A 23,009-nucleotide genomic window follows, 5' to 3' on the forward strand; every position below is an offset into this window, starting at 1 on the left:
TCTCTTATACTGAAACCAAAGTACAGATTGAATATGTAGATTGTGTCTTAAGTAATTAGTGAGAAAAGATTTCTGAACATTCACAACTGAGGAGTTAAAAACTTAATGGTGAAAGATGACCCTTGAGGAAGGCTGGCTGTGTAAGGTTTGGCTCCCTTGTCAGCAGCAGATACATGCACCTTCCATGTGTAACAGGATATGCCCAGCAAGCTTGGACCAGTGTGGCTGCTATGGTTTACAATTACCCTTGAAAAATGAGCAATCACAAATCTTGTGTTGGTTGTCCAGAGAAGTATTAGACACTGTGTCCTGTCTTACTTTTTAGACATGTTCCTATTGAAAGGGAATGTTTGGGATGTTCTGAATGTCTCTGTACTTACCAGCTCAAGATTAGAGAGAGATAGCTCTGGAGTCCATGAACTAATGCTCCAGGTACACCAAGGCCATTGATGCTCCTTGAGATCATGAAAAATATACTCATTAGTTCACCAAAAGTGAATTGAGCCCATACTGTGTCTTCACATTGTTCTGGTGCAATCTATAAACCAGACAAAACTCCTGCTTTCATAAAACCTACATTCTAGTGTGGGGACATAGACAATATAAAAAATAGATGAGTAAATACATACTGTATGTGATAAGCACCTGCTGAAGATGCTTTGAGTGTTGTACCCATATCCCCAGGGCACCCGCCATTCAGCACAAACACAGCGCTTCTTATCACAAGTCAGTGAATTGAGGGCTTTCTCTGGCCACAGGAGTATAATTAGCCCTTACAGGATATGGCCATAATTGCTAATGAAACAATGCCCAAGAAGGTACCCTCAGACAAAGAGGAAACAAGAGTTAGTGTATTTACCTTAGTTCCAAATCCACTCTCCATTGGCCACCTGGGATGTCTAAATATATCCTCTTTGTCAATTGGCACAGTGTTAAACTGTATTCATAGAAAGCACTGGGGAGACCCTAGAGGAGGAAGGGACTCTCCCCCTGGCACTGGTGTACTCTTCTCCATTTGCTCCTCTGAGGCAGTAGCTGGCATTGTCAGGATACCAGGGGCACCCACATTCCCCCATCTCCACCTCCCAGGAGTTTCAACAGTACCAGTCTCACAAGGAGCTCCCCAGAGAGCTCTGTGTAAAACACATCCCTGAAGACAGGTCCCCCACCCTGCACCCTGGAGAGTAAATGCCCAGGGAGTCCTCCAGGTGCAACCCCTCAGCAAATATCACTACCCTGTGGGCCACAGCCATGCCCTCTCCACTTAAATTTAGATTTCTGTCTTAAGGGGAAGACCTCTTTAAGATTCATTTTTTCATTGGTGCTCGTTCACAGCCCTAGAGGTAGATGGGTTGACTGTTCTCTTTATTTGTTATTCCTGTGTTCTTTAGAGTTATCTCTTATAACCTAGTGGGTAACACCATGACATCATTAATTCTTTACACAGTATTAAATTTTACCAGTTCAAATTACTGTGTAGCTTCTATATCTTGATTGGACCCTGACTGATATACAACGTTATTTTTCAATGACTATTTCCTTCTTCAATTCCTAGCTCAAAATATTAGAGACAAGCCCCTAAATATCCTAAACTTCTCTGAATTATTATATCCACTTAAAACACCTGCAAAATATGTATCCAAAAGCTTGAAATTGACCATTTTTTTCCTGACAATTTAATTTTCAAGAATCTATAATAATCTGAAGACCGAGCAAAACTTTGAACAAAAGATGTTCATTCTAGCATCATTTATAATATCTCAGCCTCTTTCCCTTCCTTTATAAATACATATCTTACTGAGTACTCCCTTGCCATTTGAATTTCTGACCCCAGCTGGAATGTAAGCTCATTGAGGGCAGCTACCAATTCTTTCCTGTTCATCATTGATTCCATGAGACTGGATGAGGTCATTGAGGTGGGACCCAAGGAAGAAGAAAGAAAAGACCTAAGCAAGTAGGAAAGGGATGGAGAGGAAATGTGTGGACAGTGCAAAATTGAGCCCTTGTGCAATCACCCCACCCTGTTAGGGGAGACTGGCATTGTGTGACTAGAGGGAGTTTTACTGAGAGGCATCCCTCATAGGTGCACCTGGTATTGACAAGGCATGAAAAAAGAAGAAAAAGAGCAGACAGGTGCTGGAGGGACAAAGACAACCCAGACCCACCCAGGGTCCTGCAGAGTGAATTGACTTGGGAAAGATCCATAAGGCCCTAAGGGTCCTTTTAGGAAAGAAAATAACCTGTATCAGAGGTTTGTATGTGAATACTCACTGGAGGTGAGGGTCTGTGTCTGTAGGTATGTGTATGCACAGGCATGCACTCATGCAGGTAGGGTGGGGAAGCAGCTGTACACCCAGGAAGTGTAGCTGGACAGCACAGACTACCTGCCTCACAGGCTGGACTTAGTGATGTCACCTGCAGCAGACAGAGCAGAATAAGCAGTGTAGATACAGCCCTGGCAAAGAAACGTAGAAGGCTAAGAGGAAGCCTACTCTCCTCTCCTCCAGCCTGTAGTCACCACCAAAGAGAACTCTAGGTGAAGCAACCAGGATGAGGGCCACACTGGGACTGAGAAAAGAATCCTAAGTCCACCTTGGCAAACTATTGGATCATACTTACTATTTGTGAAAGGGCCAAGGTTAAGTTCTAGCACACTCACAAGACTAAAAAACTCATTTACAGTTATAAACTAACCGTGGGTTCCATTGCTGTGTTCTCACGTTTTGTGGACTGTCACAAGTGCTCGATTTATACATGTGACATGTGGCCTTGGTATTTCCCAAACTACAGCTGTGTGTGTATGTTGAATATCACTGTTCCAATTTCTGACAAAGTTAGGTACCAGGTATATTATTATTTAACATTTTTCTTTAAAGCAACTTGATTTTTTACTTCACTCCCTTCATTCCAAGCAATAAAATATTCTATTATATTCATTAAAATAAATACCTACTTATTTCTACATAAAAATAAAAGGTCTGATCTTTAGACTACATGTACTTAAAATTATCTTGCCCTGGCTGGTGTGATTCAGTGGCTTGAGCCCAGACTGCAAACTGAAAGGTCACCAGTTTGATTCCCATTCAGGGTATATGCCTGGGTTGCAGGTGAGGTCCCCAGTTGGGGGCATGTGAGAGGCAACCGAGAGACATATCTCTCACACACTGATGTTTCTCCCCCTCTCTTTCTCCCTCCCTTCCTTTCTCTCTTAAAGGAAATAAATAAAATCTTTTTTAAAAATCATCTCACATACCACTGATAAGTGTAACACATTCGGGGAAACATGGTTCTACAAAATATGTAAGGTCCTTCATTATTTCTGAATCACTGTGAATGATTTGCAGGGTTCTCTGGGAAATGACAGAAAGGCTGAGAGATTCATAGCTGTTGGCATTTTCCTCATGGAGGGGAAGATACTCTGCCCTATTTTAAGCTTTTCTTTTCAAACAAATGTTAATCACTGGAGACATTTGGAAATCTCAAGAACTTAGAGCTGCTAGATACTACTCTCATATTCTTCCTAGGGTATGAGCATTGCAAGTGATCCCAGCCTGTACAGAATGAGACCCTTAATTTTTGAGCTTTCCAACTAGATGAAGGGAAGATAACATTAAGACAATTACAATATGTAAACAGCGTGCTGTGTTTAGCATAGTGGAAAGGACACTAAAAAAGAAACCCTGGCAGATCTGGGCCCCTGTCTTACCTTGGCCACATACAGACTGAGCTGAGAACCTGTGGATAAACTGCTCTGCATCTGTGGAACTCAATTTTTTCTTCTATAATGAGAGGGTTAGATTTGATGAAAGCTTCTCAGGTTAACATTATTGGGTAGACATTATTACCTAGTAACACCTTAACAAGAATGCGAAATATGCATTAGCACTTATCAGTTTTTCTTAGTTTTGTTATTTTCCTGGGAAAAAAAATAGCAACCACTAGACAAGGTAGTTGCTAATGTACATTCAGAAGCCAACATTCCATCCATGGCTTCAAGTCCACTCTCCATAAAGAACACTTCAGAGGGAACACCTTCTAACTGAGGATTCCTGGGGAAAGAGATGGGGTCTGGGAGCAATGAAAGAAAGCCTGTGCTCACCCAGGACAGAACTGATGGGGACTCTTCTGCCTTGGGCAGGGAACTGTGCCCTTGCATATATCAACACCATGTCTTTGCTCTCTTCCTCATCCTTCCATGGAACCTCAGTCAGGCTTCCTCTAGGGGCACTCAGACTTGGCCACGAGGTGCCACAGAGATTGATTCATCCTAGGCTAATCCATCCTGATCAAGCTTGGTCTGGCCTGCAAGCTGAAGTGTGATTGGTAGCCTGTCAGGTTCCAAGATACTGATTTTCGCTGAGGTAACCTTACTTTTACATTTTCTGCCCTGCAAAACTTTTTCAAGACAGCAATGCAAGGCTTTGTATTGACTGAGGCAGTGCTTCAAGATGCACGAAATGGCTCAAAAATTTACAGTCACATGAATTTTCACTTCTTAGTCCTTTAAGCATGGTCTTGGTCTTTTAAATTTGACAAGCATACATTCCTGTATGCACATTTGTATTCTGTAACCCCTCATTGCTCATGTGAACTGCCTTAGAATGGAAAATCCCTGAAACAGGGATGAGTCCTTAGGATCACTTTTATATGTCCCACTTTCCATCAGCAGGGGTTACACACTCCGCTGATTTATCACATGTTATAAATTTGCACTGAGGTTCCTACCAGATAGAGCCAAGAACCTGCAGTTATCCCCACCTTACTGCTGGAGACTCTAGAGTCCATGACATTCACTCTTTGTCAGGTATAGTATAAACACATTCATTGATCAAATTTTTAAAACATCTCAGCCCAGCAAATTATCATTTTAACATTGTTTTCTCAACCCTGCCACCCTCAAATGATATTGGTGGATGTCTCAAATTATGTAAAAATATCCAATGCCTCGATCATCCTCTGGGAATTTTAACTGTTGTTTTCATGTACATAATTTCTTGGTGTAATTTTTCCCAAGAGAATGTATCAAAAGAAAGTGTGCATAGATTTACATATGTAATTGCTAATAAACCTCCAAAAAAAATAGCCTTCTATCCAGGTAGAAGTCGTATTACTTTAAATCAAAGCTTAATGACTATCAAAGTATTTTTATGAAGTTATAGAAGAACACTAGGCTATAAGTCAGAGGAAATTAGGAAATAAAAATGACAATTTCGACAAGTGGCTACTCATCGATGGTTGTGTGAGCAAGTCCCAATCCCTATTATGCCTCATCTACCATTGTGTCTGCCCGGGATGTGTACACCCTTCTTAACTGGAAGTGATTCCAAGGTAGCAGGGAGGTATAGTCCATTCCCCATTACGGATTCCAAAGGGACAGAGATTCCCTCCCCCACAAAAATTTAGTTTATAGGAAAGATGGCACCTCAAATTAGGATAATACTGTTGTGGTAAGTTTTTCTTTAAGTCAATAGTGAAAACTACAAGATATTTACAAGTTACTTATGACATCTGCAATTGCTCCAAAATCCTCCAGCAAAGAAATAACTTTAAGTGGGAGATTAAACAAGACTGCTAGAACTGTAATAATCAGGGAAACTGGAAATGGATGCATGGAGCTTTATTATCCTCTTTGCTGTGTATGCTTGAAATTTTTCAAAATAAGTTTAAAAAGAAAGACTTTTTTTAAGTCCAAGAGTACTGCAGGGAAGTCCCAGAGCAGTGGTGGTGTTGGAGGAAGAAGTGAGCATGCAATGGGACCAGGGCTGCCTGCTTAGCTTATGTTGGTTGCTGCCTATTTTTTGAGGTAGGTTCTCCAGTCTTCCTGAATAGTCAGTGAGCAATCCAATATCCTACAATACATTTTGTTTTCTGATTAAGTTCCTGTAGTTTGCAACCAAGAACCTGACTAATAATACCTAGTAAATTAAAAAGTCCAGAAGCCGTTCAGGTTGCCTCATTTAGTGAGTGCAACTAATTAACATGGAACTGGACCAAGGATAGCAAATACATTTTACAAGTTCAGCTGCTCTCCCCTCCTCAACCCATGACTGGTTTTGATAATTAATCTGATATGAATTAATTACCTTCCTATTATACCTGCTTATGGCCTCACAATCCTTGTCTACAGAGCTCTCCAGGCAGCCACTGCCTAACATAGATGACTGGGGAATTAGGAGATACTTACCATTCCCAATCAAGGCAAAGTAGAAAAAACAGGAAAATTTGCCACTCCCCACTAACAAGGTCATGCATTTTTAAGCTGATTAAAATTAGTTTCAGATTCTTGTGTCTGCCCTCTCTCTCTTCTCCATATTCCCTTTCTCAGTTGCAAAGGTCTAAGTGACATATACATTGTATTTGTAATGAATTAATATCAGAAATTCTTGAAAAGCAAACTTCACTGTAAAAGACTATTCTTGGACCTGATACCTTTTGTTCAATCTTATCTCTATATCTGCTGGCTCATAGCCTGGAAGTTACCTCGGTGAAATCTGAAACTGGCCCCCATACACAGAAGACAAGGAGAGACCAAAGAAAGAGGCTTTGTCTTAAGCTCCCAGATCTAAATCCAAAGCAGTTTATACCCTCCTAGCTTTGCAAAATGGCATATAAAGTCTCCAGCTTACTAGCCTGTTCTTTCATCTCATCTGCCAGCCCTGACGGTAACAGAGTAGTGAACTACAAAACATTTTTTAACCTCAGCTATTCTTCCAATTTCTTAACTTAAGCTTCAACCTTTAGCTGATCATCAGTGACCAGCTGAATTGCCCACAGTAGAGACCAGCCCACTGCAGAGCCATTAGTTTCCTTTCCTAAACAAGCGCATTAGACCAGCAGCATTTTCAGAGCTTACCCATACTCATGTGGCAGCCCACAATTGCCTACCATACGGGTCAATGGTCACTCTTGAGATTTACATTACAGATTCCTCTTTCCAAACACCCATTTCTTCCTTCTCCCGGGTGGCTCGCTAGTTGTTAGTTTTCAACCCTGGGCATTTCGCAGGTGAAACCTGAAACACAGAGGGCAAGGAGAGACAAGAGGCATGCCACTCCAGATTGGTAGCTGGCAGGTTGATGAGCAAGGGAATTTACTTATGAGGCTTGAATTCACAAGAAGAGTAGGTCTCCACATTTGTTCACCAGAATCTTAAAGTTTTTACAGAAGCCTTAATGAGGTCCAGAAATGTACACAGTCCAGAAAGTAACAACACCACCTTACTCCCTCAGGGCTGCATCCTTATGGCAGCTTCTAGCCCAGGAAGGCACTCAGAATGCATGTGGCAAAGACAAGGGAGGGGCTCCCAGGAGCCTCTGATTGCTCAGGTCCAGTTTTCAGGTCAACTATCAGTCACATTCTCTCAGTGACCTCCTCCAACAGCATCATCTAGGTTGATTACCACAACCACAAACTCCCCCCAATGCGCACACCTCACACATGTTTCATAGTGGGATTTTTAGGTCCTTCCAGGAACAGGATATGTGGGAAAAAGGATAAGGGCACATGAATTGGCATTTCCCAGCACTGGGAAGGTGCTAAATCACATACTACAAATTGTGGCTTCTGGAATTTTCTTACTATAGGGGCAGGAATAAGAAATAAGATCAAGGTTAACCCTCACAGACCATGAAATTCAAAGAAACCACCGCAAGTCTAAAATATAAAAAGTCGCTTTTCTTCAAAAGTTAATACTTCAAGAAGGAACACCAACTTCCCCTCCTACTCTTTAACCCCTGAGACCTCCACACCTGTATGAGGGGCACAGAGAGAGAAGCCAGGCTCAGGTTTCAGGTCTACTACTTAGAGCATGACGTTGATGGGAACCATAACCTGTCCTGTCCATTCTGCTCTTTGTGCCTCCCCTGGATATAACAGGATGGAATGAGGGGCTTTGTGTGACAGCCTTGGTTCCCACACCATCCCTCCTCTCCCCACCCGCCTGCAGCTGTCTGGGAGTTTCCCATGATAGTGGGGTACATCAGCCCGAGCTCCATTTGGCCTTGATGAGCCTTAGACTCACAGCTGCAAGATAATGACTAAATTCAATAGTTTCTTTTTCTTCCCCCTATAAAACAGCCCCTCCTTCCCTAGCACCCCGGAGTCGGGCCATTCATGGCACGGCTTCCTCCCTGCTTGCTAATTCCCTCAAATAAACTTTTCTCTGCTTGCTGCCTCCTCATGGTACTCTGAGTGACACCGTTCTTACATTGTGGAAGGTTCTCTTTTTTTTCTAGAACTGGTAACTAAAGCCCATGACCAAGATCAAAAGGAGCCAAGTACCCTGTATAGCTATGTAGAATATTCAGAAACATGCCAGCAGCCCTGGCCGGGTGGTTCAGTTGGTTAAAGCATCATCCCATGCACCAAAAGGTTGTGGGTTCAATTCCCTGTCAGAGAACATACCTAGATTGTGGGTTCAGTCCCTGGTTGGGGTATGCACAGGAGGCAACCAGTGGGTGTTTCTCTGTCACATCGATGTTTCTTTCAGGGTTTATGGGGGTAGGCAATTTAGCTACCACTACCCTTCCACAATCACCAACGATTCCTCTCTGACCCCCAGAAGCAAAAGAATTTTGTGGAGAGACATCTCTTTCTTTAATGACCTGCAAGGCAGGGTGGCACTATTGGCTGCATTTCCTGAAGCCAAGAGAATCCCCCATCCCATTTGCAGGTGACAGGTACACAGGAAGGAGAGTTTTGCATCATGTGCCTTGGTGTCTGCCTGGCCTCCGGGACCGCTGGAAGAAAGGCAGAAAGGACTGGGAATGGCTCTTACACAGTGTCTGAGCCCTAAGAGATGAAGAAAATAGACTTGACCATGCCCTCAGATCAAATGATATTATAGCCCTCAGGTTTGTTGGAGAAACTGGAGACCACAGGCCAAAGGTCAGCCAATGATACAGCCAAGTCTCAGAGCTCCTTCCCCAGCTTCTAAATATCTGTGGGGTCTGTTGGATGCTGCCTGCCATCTCTGAGCCTGTGGACAACAACATAATCAATGATGGTGACTATCAGAAATGGGCTCCAGGACCAAACTGACAAGCAGAGGAAAGGGAACAGTGGAGGATGGGAGAGAGAGCATGCTGTTCCCCACTGTTCCCTCTCTGGCCTGGCTGCACCTTAGAATTACCTGGAGGCTTCTCAGCCCTGGTCCCACCACACCCCAGGAGCATCAGCCTCTCTGGCCTAAGTGGCAGAATTTGTAATGCTTTGCTAGTGATGCTGATGTGCAGCCAAGGGAGAAAAGAGAAAACTATAGAATTGATTACAAGATTGAAGTTTTAAAATGCATTGGAGTGAGTCACAAAACTGGAATGAATTTGTTTAATCATAAGTTGTTGAAATTTTATAAAACTGGGAAGAAATCTGGGGCCATTTCTATACAGAGAAAATTTAGCCATATTTAGAAAAATTAAACTCTTTTACATTTATATCCTCCAAAGAACTGAGAATCCTCAATCACATTATTATACATGAAACAGAGATAAAAATACTATCTAACTCATGTGGTTGGCAGTTTAAAAGAGGTATATGGTATGATCATGCAGGCAGGTATTTTATTTTGTTAATAGCTAAAATCTTTGCCTAACACACAATAGATAGGCTCTCAAAGCTATTTGTTAAATGAAAACGTATGGACAAATGCTAGTTGAAAGTAAGTTTATGTTAAAGATCAGCCTATATCATCCTCCAAATTAATCAGCTCTTCCTAATTTGAGTTCCCAAAAGCAGGGACTAAGACAAAGACATGGACTCAGGCAATTCATTTGGGAGGTGATTCCAGAAATCTAGAGAAAGGAGGAAAGACAGAAAAGGAAGGAGGCTCAATAAAGCGTGCTTAACTGAGCTGTTCCTGCTGTGAATGATGATGCTCAGTCCTACCAGGGGAGCCATGCAGAAATGAAACTTAGAGTTGTGGTCCCAGGCCTAGGGTTGGGGTGTTTACCCACCAACTTCGGCTCCCAGTGGTGTTGATTATGTTACTGCAGGGACACCAACTCCCTCACACTTCCAGGCCAGAGCATATTGACTGAGCAAGCTCCTGGCATGTTGGAGAAATCTGTAAGGCAAAAGCTGAGACCCATGAAGTTCTAGAAAATGCAAAATTATAGAGACAGAAAATAGATCACTGGTTGCCTTGGGCTATGGGGCTAGAGGAAAGGATGATACAACAAGACACAGGATAATTTTTAGGGAGATGGAAATGCTTTAATCTTGATTCAATAGTAGTTATGCTACCGAAAAGCAATTTGGGGTCCTGCTGCCTGCCGCCACCCTCTAGGCAAAATTCCAGAAGCAAAGGTTTGGCGATAGAACTTCATGTAGACTTTTATGCTTTGCTTCTTTCACTTAGCGTAATGCTTTTTGAGATTCATTTGTGTTGTTTTGTGTATCAGTATTTTGATCTTTTTTATTGCTGTGGATGTCTGTGACGCGATATTCTAGCGTCCGCATCGTTTAGAGCTGCGACTCAGAACATGGCGCGTTCCTAGAAGCCGCTTTCGGCATCAGTGGGCGGCGGCGCGTGGACTTGCAAGCGTGGGGCGCGGGACCAACCGACGCCACTTCGTGTTGGACAGTGGAAGCTGGAGAGCCGGGCTATTCGGACTGAGCCAATTGGTTTCCATGGATCTCAATAGTGCCAGCACTGTTGTTCTTCAAGTCTTAACTCAGGCCACCAGTCAGGATACTGCTGTGTTAAAGCCAGCTGAGGAGCAGTTGAAACAGTGGGAAACACAGCCAGGTTTTTATTCAGTGTTGCTGGTAAGTTGCTTAAAAATAGTTATTATTTTTAATAAAATGAGACACTATTCTATTGTTTTAAAAACCTACTTGTGTTGGTGGTTTACTTAGTGAAACTGATCCAAATGTTTGGCTGCCATTGCACTGCCATTTACTAATTCGAGGCATGGCACTTGGAGGACATTTAAGAGATGTTTATTGTTGGGTGAGTATACCCAAGCAGGGTATTGGTAGTATCTGCTTAGAAGGTTACACTGCCAGTTTTCTATTTTAGCCTGTAAATGCTGCCCTCAAGACTGTAAAGGAGGAAAGAGGAAGGACATCTCTAAAATCAGAGAAGGAAAACTCTGACTCCAAAAAACCTCCGCTACCTTGCGGCATACCTCTTCAGGGGAAAGGCTAAGGGAGTAAACCCCGACAGAAAATCCGGAGCCGGAGTCCCTAAGGCGGTTTGACATTGTAGTCAACACCGGCAACTCCTGCGGCGCACCTGAAGCCAAGCTGTATTGACTTTGTCTTTCCCTTGGACTCTTCAGCTGCGAAGAGAGGGGGGGTCTGCTGCATGGGCAACAGCAGACCCTCCATATCACCCTGCCCAGGCTCTGTAGCTTCAGTTTCACTTGAGAGGACACTACAGCGTCATCGCAAGATGTCGACTCAACACGGGAGGAGACAGATACCGGTTATAAGCTCATCCGATTGGCGAAGGAAACGAGCGCCAGGGGTCTCCTCTGACGGTGGGAGAGGTCATCGCACCTCACTGAACAGCTACCGTCTCACCATGGCTCGCCTGCCCCACTGGGTGCGTGGGGATCAGAGAGGCGCCTCTCGAAAAGTGGGCCACAAAACACCCGCACCAGGCAATTCCAAGCAAACAACAAGAAAGAAGCCTCCGGCTCTTCGCCTCGCTAGCTGGAACATCAGGACCATGTGCCCCGGACTTACTGCAGACCTTCCGTGGATCAAGGGTGCCAGGAAAACCGCTGTCATCGATAGGGAACTGGCACGACTAAACATCGACATTGCGGCTCTACAGGAGACCCGGTTGGCCGACAACGGAACTATCAGAGAAACCAACTACACCTTCTACTGGCAAGGGAAGTCTCCGGACCAACCAAGACAGCACGGTGTTGGGTTCGCTGTGAAGAACACGCTTGTTAACTCCATAGAGCCACCCACAGGAGGCACAGAGAGATTACTTACCCTCCGATTGTCAACAACTTTCGGCCCAGTCAGCATTCTTAGCGCGTATGCCCCAACCCTCTGCGCCACCACCGAAGAGAAAGAACAGTTCTACCATGCACTGGACGAAGCGTTATCCAAGATTCCCAGAAGTAACACTCTCTATCTCCTTGGAGACTTCAACGCAAGAGTAGGAGCCGACCACATGGCCTGGCCCACCTGCCTTGGAAACTTTGGGAGAGGAAAGATCAATGAGAATGGTCAGCGACTGCTTGAGCTTTTGTGTCACCACGGCCTGTGCGTGACAAACACATTCTTCAAGTGCAAAGAGATCCACCAGGTGTCATGGAGGCACCCCCGCTCCCGTCATTGGCACCAGCTTGACCTCGTCATCACCAGAAGAACGGATATTGGCAGCACCCTCCTCACCCGCAGCTACCACAGTGCAGACTGCGACACGGACCATGCCCTCGTGGTAAGCAAGGTGCGCATAATGCCGAAGAGGTTGCACCACTCCAAGATGAAGGGTCGCCCACGCATCAACACCAGTTGTGCCAGCAACTCAGTTAAGACCCAGCAATTCATCAACAAGATGGAAGATGCACTCGGCGAGGGAGTGGCGGCAGATGACATTATCGAATCCAATTGGCCACGTCTCCGCGACGCCATATACAACTCCGCCATTATTGCTTACGGGAAGAAAGAGCGGAAGAACGCTGACTGGTACGAGGCTCACTGGGAAGAAATGGAACCCGTGATCGAGGCTAAGAGGAAGGCCCTACTGGCTTACAAGGTCACGCCCACTCCCAGTACACTTCAAGCTCTACGGGCTGCCAGGAACAAAGTCCAGAAGACCGCCTGCCACTGTGCCAACACCTATTGGCTAAACCTGTGCAGAAGCATCCAGGAAGCCGCCGATATAGGGAACGCACGAGGAATGTATGAGGGTATCAAGAAGGCAACAGGCCCAATCCCCTCCAAGATCGCCCCCCTTAAGTCCAAGACAGGTGAGGTCATCACTGACCAGGAACAGCAAATGTGGCGGTGGACCGAGCACTACCTCGAGCTGTACGCAACAAAAAACACCGTAACAGACACTGCTCTTAACGCCATCCCAGACCTACCAGTCATGGAGGAGCTAGACACCCCACCTACTGCGGCAGAGCTCGGCAAAGCCATCGACCGCCTTGCTTGCGGGAAAGCACCAGGAAGCGACGGAATCCCTCCAGAAATCCTAAAGAGCGGGAAACCAGTCCTGCTACAGCCGCTCCACCATCTACTCTGTCTCTGCTGGAAGGAGGGTTACATCCCCCAGGATATGAGAGACGCCAACATTATCACCATGTACAAGAACAAAGGAGACCGCAGCGACTGCAACAACTACCGGGGCATCTCTCTCCTCAGCGTCGTCGGCAAAGTATTCGCCCGGGTCGCTCTTGCCCGCCTGCAGACCCTTGCTTCCCGCGTCTACCCAGAGTCCCAGTGTGGCTTCAGAGCTGGCCGATCAACAGTGGACATGATCTTCTCCCTACGCCAGCTGCAGGAGAAGTGTCATGAGCAGCATAAACCACTCTACCTCGCCTTTATTGACCTCACGAAGGCGTTTGATCTGGTCAGTCGAAGCGGACTCTTCAGCTTGCTACGGAAGATTGGCTGTCCACCACATCTGCTTGCTGTGGTCATGTCCTTTCACGACGACATGCACAGCACGGTGTCCTACAACGGCGCAACCTCTGAGGCCTTCCCAGTCAGCAGCGGAGTAAAGCAGGGCTGCGTCCTCGCGCCTACGCTGTTCGGAATCTTCTCCATGCTCCTCCAATACGCCTTTAAGGACTGCAGCGAGGGTGTCTTCATTCACACCAGATCCGATGGCAAGCTCTACAACCTGGCCCGTCTACGAGCCAAGACCAAAGTCAAGGAGGTGCTCATCCGTGAGATGCTCTTCGCCGACGACGCAGCTTTGACATCACACTCCGAAGAGGGACTCCAGCAGCTAGTCACTTGCCTTTCCCATGCATGCAAGGAGTTCGGACTAGCCATCAGCCTGACGAAGACGAACGTTATGGCTCAAGGCACGGGGACTCCCCCATGCATCACCATCGACGGATACACCCTGGAGGTTGTCAACGACTTCACTTACCTCGGGTCCACCATCTCGAGCTCTCTGTCAGTCGACTTGGAGGTCAACCGGAGAATTGCCAGGGCAGCCACAGTTATGGCCAGACTGAACCGGCGAGCGTGGAACAATTCCAGCCTCACTGAGAAAACCAGACTGCGCATCTACCAAGCCTGCGTACTCAGCACTCTCCTCTATGGCAGCGAGACGTGGACCACCTACGAAAGGCACGAAAGGAAACTCAACAGCTTCCACATGAGGTGCCTGTGACGCGTCCTGCATGTCACCTGGCAGGATAAGGTCCCCAACACCGAGGTGCTGAAGCGAGCCAATATGAGCAGTTTGCATGCAGTTCTTAGCGAGAGACGCCTCAGGTGACTCGGCCATGTCAAAAGAATGGATGCAGGCCGTATCCCCAAAGACCTCCTCTACGGCGAGCTAGCAGAAGGCAAGAGGATGACAGGGCGCCCAAAACTGCGGTTCAAAGACATCTGCAAAAAGGACATGACACAATGCTCCATCAATCTCAACACATGGGAAGTTCAAGCAGACGACCGCCTAGCCTGGAGGCTCGCGGTCAGGCAAGGTACGTCACGCGCGGAGGCTGCGCGCAACGAGGAGGCAGTCCAGAAAAGATCGAGGCGGAAGCAGCGTCAGCAGCAGCAACAACAGCCATCTGCCTTCAACTGTACCAAGTGCGGCAGGGATTGTCACTCCCGAATCGGACTGCACAGCCATTCTCGGCGGTGCAGATAGACTCTCAGGAAGCTACGCCATCGTCTCTCGAGACGGACGGCTGCCGACGATGACGACGACGACGAGACCCATGAGCATTTGAGGTGAGAGGTGGTCTGCATGAGAGCTCCCACCACAAGCAGCTGGAAGTGGACGTAGGCTGAGGTCATGCAGCTTGGGACACCAATGATGTCTGCTCCATGCCTCCTAAATAATCAAGTGTTAACAGGTGTTAACTGTTCATGAAAATTCTGCAAGTGCCCCAGGAGACAGTCATATATCTAATCACAGAACAATTTTATAATTTAAAAGGGATTTGATTCTTTTCCCTTTCTAGACAGAAAATAAGCTAGGAGAATGACTCATACTCTGTATATTTAAACAGAACATTTTGTGTGCACCTACCTTAAGTTAAGATTTGTTAATCTCTAGTGTGGAAAGTCAGATTAACACACATTACTTTGCAGGGAAACTAATTAAGTTTTTCTATCTTCTTCCTTGGTCTCTATCAATTACCTGTAATTTAAACTTTACCTGGGTCATTCCATAGAGGAAATAAAGCACATAACCAAAGCCCTAGAAAGCAAATAGAGTGTTCTTAGGGGAAACGTGTAAAGTAGGAGATAAAAACTGAGAACCTGGGTAGTTTGGAGTTCAACTAATTTCAGTCTACTATTCAAGTAGGATAAAACCTAGATGGCACAAAGAACCTAACAAATATACTGGCCCACATTATTCATTTCAAGGAGATGTTAATAAAATTCATATTTCCCAAAATAAATTAAAAAATCAAGCAGAAAAACAGACTAAATCACAGAGCAAAGAAAACTATCCTTCATGATATTGCTCGCTAGGCTTTTTCTTATAGGAGTTCTGGATGTTCTTGCAGGCTAACCAAAGGGCTAGTTGAAGAAATGATCAGAATGAGAAAGGACAGAAAACTAGTCTTGAAAAGTAATAGGACTTTGCCCTGCCCTTCACAGCCTGTGGCAGTTAATAGGGTGACAGCAGAAATAACTCTTTATTCACTGGGTCATGCCCCTAGAGGGCACTCTAACTTTTTCATAGAATCACAGGTATATTTATGAACACATCTGCTCCAACTGAGTGCTGTTGTTATCTCCTGCCAGATGTCCTCCCTCACACTGCAGTTAAACTCCTAGGACCCCCAAGATATCAGCTCTACCCAGTGGTCCCTTCACTTTGTCTTATGCTGTTTCAGGGATGTGAAAGCTGTGTGGCTCATGCCTTAGTTTCTTAGAGTAACAGTCTTGTCAGATTTTATGTACTGCACACCTGTTCTCTAAGGGACTCTGACATCTGTGAAATCCAATGAGTGAGGACTGGGACACAAACTGAAATGGAAAACACTTCTAAGTCTTACCAACCACTTACTGCTGTGAGAAATGCTCACAATAAAAACCAGGACACAGGACTTGAGCAGCAAAGCGAGGTGTTTATTTACAAGTCTGCAGAGTTGGGAGCACCCTCAGCCAAGAGAATGTGGGAGTCAAGCAGACAAAGAAAACTGGTTTTATAGTAATGTGATTAGCTCCCCTTCCCTAATGCGATTAGCTCCCCCTCCTCTCTCCTTCTCCCCCGTTTCTCCATTACTGGTTACTCTGGAGTTACAATCTAACATGATTATCTAAATGCCCCTATTGTGATTTGTAAAAATGCTACTACTGTCAACTACCTTCTCCATTTTCCCTTTGTCTGGTGATGACTATCTTTCTACTGGTTTGGAAGTCACTATTTCCTTGTGTCTTACACTATTGGTTCTGGATAGTTCAAGATTTCTCCATGATTCTTTCTTCCTTTTGGTGGCTTTCTTTCCCAGGAGACACCATTGTCCCTCCAGATGTGATGAGGTAATCCTACCTCAGCCTAGGACAAAAAACAAAAATGGGTATTTTTATTTATTTTACTCAATTTTCAATGCTTGTTCTCCTTAATGAATACTTTCTTTACCCAACTGCTCAGTTTCACTAAACATACCCAGGAGATCATGCTAATATGCAGATCAGTGATCTGGAGTTGGGCCAAAGATTATGCATTTTTAATGAGCCCCCAGGTGGTACTGGTGCTTCTGGTCTTGAAATAAACCTTGAAAATTGAGGCTTAAGAGATTTACAATGACACATTCAGGCCCTCCAGGAGGTTAGTTTGACTAGAAAAATGAAGGTATCCTTATACAGTCAGCAGTATAAGGGAATAACATATATCTGAGAATAAGTACCTAGTCTTGAAAATGCCTAGAATGTGATCCATGACCAAACTCATATAAACATCATCTACAGCCATGGAGTCATTCTGTCTGATTCTCAAGTATTAGTCAGTGGGATCATTTCACTTTCCCAGATCTGGAGCTAATATACAACTGAGGCCAAGATGTTATCTTCAGTTTGATTGAAAACTCTGTCTCTGGACTTCCAGCCAAGATGGAGGCTTAGACTGACATACTCGGTCTCCCTCTGTTACAGAAACAAGGGTGTCCAGAAACAAACCCCAGAGTTTGCAACTGGGGAATTGAAAAAAGGAAGCAGCTTTTAAGACACCTTTGCATGCCTGGGGCTAGTTGCTACTGTCTTTGTTATGCAAAATGGCTTTGATACTTCTAAGGCCCAAGAAGATGGGAGGAGTCTTGAACTGTGGGATTGTACGGAAGGAGCCTACAGAGCCTGCATAGGGTTCTGTGAATGGTCAGAACTGGTTGCAACACCCACTGTGTCAGAGGATGCAGTAAGGAATATATAAGCAGCTGCGGACATTTTAGCTCGGTCTTGTGCTCTCTCTCACTAGCGCGCTCTCACTCTCTCGCTCTCTCGCTCTCCTTCCATGTGGTTTGGAGGAGGGGGCTCTCCAGGTTGTTCTCTCTCTCACACTCCCTCCATGCGGCTTGGTGAAAGGGCCTTCTCCATGCGGTTTGGAGGAGGGGAGATCCACACAGTTTGCAGGAAAAAGGCAGTTTACAAGGAGGCTGAGAATCCACGTGATTCTGCATTAAAAGCTGGAGGGCACCACGCCACAGAAAGGATCTCCCCAATCAGATTTCAGTGATTGGCAGCTACTGGTAAAGCTTAACTGTACCTAGGAAGTAGACAAATGATGTTTCCGACTTTTCTAAGGCTGGCCTGGTTTGCTAAGGGGAGGCAGAACTATGTGTTTGTGCGTATTTTAAAGAACATTAGACTCAACAGCAGAAATCCACAAATAATCTAAATCTATTTAACTGTTAAATAAACAGTTCTCTTTCTTTTCACTAAACTCTAGTACTGAGAGTTGTAATTCTGGTGGTGGGCAATCAGGCCCCTATCTAAAATGGCCTGTGGGTTCTCTCTCAATCAGAGCAGCCCAGAGGTTCTGTTATACCTCTACAACTAGAAAGGAATACAACTACATCAAAACAAAAGATAACTAGAAATTCCGGAAAATAAAACTACACGAAAGCCCAACATATGAATTTATAAACCAGCGATGCTCGTCGGACAGGTAGGAGGGGCGAGAAACTGGGCAGCGCTGTTTGCGGTAGCACTAGGGACAGCGGCAGGGGGAGCAATCCCTGCTGTAGTTGAGCCCCAGCAGCTTGCGACCCCAGCGCTGGGAAAGGCAGCCCCCTCATTGCCTTGGACGGCAAGGCCCAGAGGGGCGGGAGAATGGATCCTGGTCTCCCAGTGGAGAATAACAGCAGGAATCCATCTTGGACCTCCGCCCCCACACAAAGCGCCACAGTGCCACAAAAGGGTTGCAGATTGCCACCGGTTGCTGGGTAGTGAGGACAAAGCACCACAGCACGGCGAAAAAATAACGGATTGCTGCCGGTCACCAGGTTGTCACATGGGCTCCGCCCCCTATAGCCTGCCCAAGAAGCAAAGCAAAACACAAATCTGTCAAAATGAGGCAGACAACTATAGAAATCCAGGTGATGCAGCTCACAAGGCAGCAGATGAAGAATCTGACAGATGAACCAATAAGAAACCTTTCAGAGGCTCAATTCAGAGCTATAGTCATTAGGTGGCTTACAGAATTAACAAAAGATATGGAACAAGACAAGAAAGGATTGAAAGTCACTCATACTGAAAAGAACAAAAACACATACGAGACAAGTGGTGAGGAAATAAAATCCAGAGATCAAATCAACAAACCGGAACATAGGGAAGGAACAAACAATCAACCAGTGCGGAAAGAGGAAACACAAAGTAAGGAAAGTGAGGAGAGGATCAGAAACCTCTGGGACAGCTATAAGAGATAGAACATACGGATTATAGAATTGCCAGAGGGTGAAGAAGAACTAGAAATTGAAAAATTATGTGAAAAAGTAATGAAGCAGAACTTCCCGAACTTGGGGAAGAAAATAGACTTACAGGTCCGGAAGCACAGAGAGTTCCAGAAAACCTGGACCCAGGGAAAAACACTCCAAGACACATTATAATCAAATTGTCAAAAATTAAAGATAAAGAGAGAATCTTAAAAGCAGCAAGAGACAATGGGGAGGGATATGATTGCGGGAGAGGGGGTGGGTTGGGTGGGGGAGAGAAATGGGGAGAAAAGGGGACAACTGTAATTAAAAAACCAAAAATAAAAAAAAATAAATAAATAAAAAGCAGCAAGAGAGAAGAAAAGAATCATGTACAAAGGGGTTCCAATTAGACTATCAGCTGACTTCTCAAGGGAGACCCTGCAGGCAAGAAGGGACTGGCAAGAAATATTCAAAGTAATGAAAAGCAAAAACCTACACCACGAATACTCTATCCAGCAAAATTGCCATTCAGAATAGAAGGGCAGAGAAAATGCTTCCAGGACAAAATAAAACTGAAAGAGTTCATTAGATCCAAACCACTATTATATGAGATGTTAAAGGGACTGGTTTAAAAAAGGAGGATCAAAACTATGAACATTAAAATGAAAACTGCATCACAACAACCAGCAACAGAAGCTAGGGAATCAAAACAAAGGCAAACTAAATAGGCAACGAAAGTGGAAAAGGAACTATAGGTATGGGGAACATACTGGGGGGAGGTCAGCAGGAAGGGGGAAGGGGGAGAGGGAGGGAGATGGTACAGGAATAAAGAAGCATAGTAGGAGGGAATGGAATAGACAAGAAGAGGTTGAGGATAACTATGTGCACAACCAATGGACATGGACTTAAAGGGGGGGACAACTGGAGGGAGGGGGGCCACCTGGTGGAGGGGAGCAGAGGGAAGGGAAATTGGGACAACTGTAACAGTATAATCAATGGAACATATTTTAATAAATAAATAAATAAATAAATAAATAAATAAATAAATAAATAAATAAATAAAAAGACAACTCTGTCTCTGTATTCAATAGACTCAAGACCTTGTTTCCAAAACTACTGGATGTTGACCAGAGCCTCATTATCCTGAGGATTTAATGAGAGGGATGTGGGTGAGTCAGGGTGAGGGGTGAAGCCAGTTTAGATAAAAGGGAAAAAAATCAAAAGATAAGGCCAGATTAAAGAAAATAGGGTTTTTACAGTTACCAGCTTCTTTCAAGATTTTCTCTCTGTCTTTTATTCTCTATAGTTTGAATATAATGTGACTAGGTGAGAGTTGGTTTTAGTTTACTTATTTGTTTCTTTGTTTGGTCATTTAACCTGCTCTATGTTCTCTAAGCTTCCTGGATGGGTGGTTTGTAGTCTGTCATTTTTTTAAATGAAACGTTCTCAGCCATTATTCAAATATTTCTTCTGTTCCATTCACTTTTTCTTCTCCTTCTAACCCAGTTATGCACACGTTATGCCTTTAGAAATTGTCCCTCAGTTTCTGGGTGTTCTGTTCTGTTTGTTTGTTTGTTTTCCTCATGCTTTCTTCTCTTAACATTTCAATTGGGAAAAGGGGGATAAGACCTATGTGTAAGCTCACTGACTCGGGCTGTTTCTAGTCCACTGATGAGCCCATCAAAGGCATTCTTCCTCTTTATTACAGTGTTCTTGTTTTCTAGCATTTTCTTTTGATTCTTTCTTAGAGTTTCCAACTCTCTGCTTACAATACTCCTCTATTCTTGCCTGTTGTCTTTCATCATTAGAGCTTTTAGCATGTTAATGACAGTTATTTTAAATTCCTTGTCTGATAATTCCAAAATCTGTGTCATTTGAGTCTGGTTCTGAGAATGGTATTTCCCTTCAAAGTGTGTTTTATTTTGCCTTTTAGTATGCCTTGTAATTTTATGTTGAAAGACAGATATGCTATATTAGGCAATAAAAATTAGGGTATGTAGGCCTTTAGTGTGACGGTCTATGGTCACTGAGTAGGAGTCAGGTTATGTTTAATGTTTGCTGTAGCCATAGGTGCCAGAGGCTTCCCCCTTGTTTCTGTCTCCTCTCTTGATTTTAAGCTTCTCTAAGTACTCCTCGGGTAAAGTGTGTGTTTGCAGCTATCTCAGTAGTAACCTGCTATTATTATACTGAAACCCTCTTGGTGTAGTTGTAAAGTGTGGGGTATGTTCTATAATCTTCTGATGAAATCTCAATATTTTAGTAGACCTATGACTTCATGCTGTGACCTTTACTATCATTTCTCCAGCAATGTAACTTCCTTCGCCCCACCGCCCCACCCACCCCCACCCCCATCTTTCCTGGCTGTAGTATTTCTAGTCTACCTCCTTGAAGCCCTGACCTCTGTTATGTTTTACCCCTCATGTGAGACAGGAAGCCTAGAGGAGATAGGAGTGGGAGAAATATGTTCATCTCAAGTATGCTAGATCCTGGCAAAATCTTAACCTCGGGAGATAAAGTATTTGTTATGAAGAAGATCGTGAGTATATTTCACAATGTTCCCCTGCCAAACATTACAAGGGGATTTCTCTCAGATATCGTCCATGAGAACCTGGTAAAGTTCTTGGAGCTATAACCCATGTCGTCATAAGGGATGCATAAGACTGCCATCCCCAAGAGTTCCTCACTCTCCTGCTCATCTACATTCAATATCAAGCAATTTTCCAAAATTACCACCAAAGGGTTCTTATTAGTTTATGGCTCCAGCAACTGCCACTGCAGGTAAACAGCTCCCGGCTGTGTCTCTCTGGATGCAGCTGCATCCAGATTTCAGGGTGGCCTTCTTTTCTACATCCTCATTTCTCTAATAAGTCCGAGAAAAGTCATTGGTTTTCCATTTGTCTGGCGTTTCCTTGTTGTAAAAACAGAAGTGACAGCTTCCAAGCTATTCACATGCAGAAGCTGAACTGGAAGTCCTTTTAATGTTAATATAAACACAATAGATTCATTAAGGAAAGTTCTTGATAGAAATAAATTCATATGGCACTTTTTAAGTATATTTTATTGGTTATGTTGTTACAGTTGTTCCAATTTTTTCCCCTTTGCTCCCTTCTGCCCAGTAGCCCCCTTCCCTCAAGCAATCCCACCCTCTTTAGTTCATGTCCATGGGTCGTGCATGTAAGTTCTTTGGCTTCACCCTTTTCTATATTATTCTTAACTTCCCCCTGCCTATTTTGTACTAATTATCCTTCTTAATCCCTACACCATTTCCCCATTTCTCCCCCTTCCTCCTCCCAGCTGATAACCCTCCAAATAATCCCCATACCTATGATTCTGTTCCTATTATGGTTTGCTTAGTTGGATTTTTTTTTAGATTCAGTTGTTGATAGTAGTGAGTTTGTTGTCATTTTAGTGTTCATTGCTTTGATCTTCTTTTTCTTAAGAAGTCCCTTTGACATTTTATATAATAATGACTTGGTAATGATGAACTCTTTTAGATTCACCTTGTCTGGGAAGCACTTCATCTGCCCTTCCATTCCAAATGATAGCTTTGCTGGATAGCGTAGCCTTGGTTGCAGGTTGCTTTTCATCACATTGAGTACTGCTTGCCAGTTCCTTCCTGCCTGCAAAGTGTCCTCTGAAAAATCAGCTGACAGTCCTATATGCACCTCCCCGTAGGCAACTCTCCACCTCTTTCTTGCTGCCCCCAGGACTCTGTCTTTATCTTTCACTGTTCGCATCTCAATCATGATGCGTCCTGGTGTGGTCCCCTCTAGGTCCAGCTCGCCCAGGACCGTCCGTGCTTCCCAGACCTGTATGTCCATCTCCTTTGCAAAATTTGGGAAGTTTTCCTCATTTTTTTCAATTCTTGTTTCCTCATTCTGTACTGGTTGACTGTTTTTTTCTTCCTTATGTTCCAAATCAATTATTTGAACCACGGTTTCCTTCCTTTAACAATTGGTTTTGTGTGGATTTTCCTTTGTTTCACTTAGCATA

The sequence above is a fragment of the Furipterus horrens genome, unplaced genomic scaffold (assembly GCF_987537825.1).
Source record: "Furipterus horrens unplaced genomic scaffold, mFurHor1.1.pri manual_scaffold_5, whole genome shotgun sequence".
In the NCBI taxonomy this organism is placed as follows: Eukaryota; Metazoa; Chordata; class Mammalia; order Chiroptera; family Furipteridae; genus Furipterus; species Furipterus horrens.